At 39.4% G+C, this 2259-nt stretch overlaps 1 non-coding gene across 1 annotated transcript; it reads left to right on the forward strand.

Annotated features, from left to right (window-relative positions):
• Window positions 1-1887: 1887 nt before the first annotated feature.
• On the forward strand, window positions 1888-1993 carry LOC115833410. Its single transcript, XR_004028845.1, has one exon. It is a non-coding gene; the product is annotated as a U6 spliceosomal RNA (small nuclear RNA).
• Window positions 1994-2259: the final 266 nt, after the last annotated feature.

Genomic DNA, 2259 nt, shown 5'->3' on the forward strand with positions numbered 1-2259 from the left:
CTAGCCAGGGGAATCTCAGGTGCCACAGAAATTTGACCTCAACCAGAGAGGTTGGCTCTTGACTAGAAAACTCTGAAGATGAAATAAATCAGGACCTAACATGAAGTGGATAGCTTAGCAGACCCTTCCTGTAAAATTCGAAAACTCCTGCCCAAGGGAAGAGGGACCAATGCTTGCACTTGAATAAAGGACTCTAGTATAGGCAAATCGAAGCACCTTCCTTCCCTGAGCCCATTCCAATGCTCATCTGATCTCTGGGGCTTTCATGTTGTACGCCGCTCCACCCTATCTTAACCTTGAATCCCAGGTACACTCTGACTGCTCTGACAACAATCTACCTACCTGCCTGCCTACCTGACTCATACCTTAGCTCCACTTTGATCACCTGGTAGCAATGGATTGTCCAACTACACCAAGTGTCAAGCCTACAGGCTCTCAGGAACCCATCTCTGAGAAAGGCATCAGCTTTGCCAGCCAACTGCCTGCCCAATGTCCAGCCCCAGACTTGGCCCCTTGATTAGGTATTCTCCTTACATATATCTCAACACTAAAATGACTTACCAACACTGCTATAGACTAAATGTTTGTGTCCCTCCAAATTCACATGTTAAAACGTAATCCCCAATGTGGTGGTATTTAGGATGTGGGGCATTTGGCAGGTGAATAGGTCATGAAGGTGAAGGCCTCATAAATGGAATTAGTGCTCTTATAAAAGAGGCCCCAGAGAGCTCAGTTGACTCTTCTGTCATGTGAGAACACAGAGAGAACACCACCATATATGAACTAGAAAGTGGGCCCTCACTAGACACTAAATCTGTCGGCATATTGATCTTGAACTTCCTAGGCTTCAAAACTGGAAGAAATAAATTTCTGTTGTTTATAAGCCACCCAGTCTATAGAATTCTGTTATAGCAGTCCAAATGGACTAAGATGAACACTAACACGAATTGCCCATATTCATGCCAGCTATAAGAGAAAGCACCATTTGAGGAAACATAAAACTAAACACACATTAGAGTCCTTTTTACAACTCTGCTTTGTTGCTGTTTAATTCATGGTTCTCAACCTTGACTCCACATTGATATCACCTATGGAGTTTCGAAAATACTGACAGCTATAAGGAAGTAAATCAATCAATCGAATTACCTAATCTTGAAAATAAATAAATAAAAATACCAATTCCTGGGTCTCACACCCAAATATTCTGATTTAATTAGTTCAGACGGCAGCCCAGACAGCAAAAGTTTTATAAGCTCTCCAGGTGATTCTAATATGCAGGCAGGATTGAGACCCACTTGCCCAAAAGCTACAGTCATGTGCCCCATAACGATGTTTTGCTCAATCACAGGACCACATGTACAATGGTGGTCCTATAAAATTACAATGGAATTAAAAATGTCCTATTGCCTAGTGGCATTGTAGTCATAGTAACGTTGCAGCCCTAACACCGTAATGCAATGCAATGCATTATTCGTGTTTGCGATACTAGTGTTAACAAACTATTGCTCTGCCAGTCGTATAAAAGACTAGCAATATGACTATGTATAGAACATATACTTGATAATGACAATAAACAACTATATTACTGGTTTAGGTATTTACTATACCACACCTTTTATCATTATTTTCAAGCGGACTCCTTCTACTTATTAAAAAAAACAGTTAAGTGTAAAACAAGCTCAGGCAGGTCCTTCAGGAAGTATTCCAGAAGAAAAAATTGTTAGCGTAGGAGATGACAGCTTCGTGAATGTTACTGCCCCTGAAGACCTTCCAGAGGGGGACAAGATGTGGAGATGGAAGACCATGATACTGATGATGCTGACCCTGTGTAGGCCTAGGCTAATGTGTGTGTTTGGTCTTAGAGTTTAACAAAAAAGTTTCAAAACTGCGCTTGCTTTGGCAGCCCACATACTAAAATTGGAATGATACAGAGAATAGTAACATGGCTCCTGTGCAAGAATGACACACAAATTGTGATGCGTTCCATTAAAAAAAACTAAAAATAAGTAAAAATAATAAAAAGTAAAAGTTTTAAAGTAGATAAGCTTAGAGAATAAGGATATACATGATGAAAATATTTTTGTACAGCTGTACAATGTGTGTTTAAGTGTTATTACAAAAGAGTAAAACAGGTAAAAAAAATTAAAAGTTTATAAAGTGAAAAAGTTATAGTAAGCTAAGGTTAATTAGTTATTGAAGAAAGAAAAAAATATGTATTTTTTGAGACAGAGTCTTGCTCTGTCACCCAAGCTGGAGCGC

This window comes from Nomascus leucogenys, chromosome X (assembly GCF_006542625.1).
Source record: "Nomascus leucogenys isolate Asia chromosome X, Asia_NLE_v1, whole genome shotgun sequence".
Lineage (NCBI taxonomy): Eukaryota > Metazoa > Chordata > Mammalia > Primates > Hylobatidae > Nomascus > Nomascus leucogenys.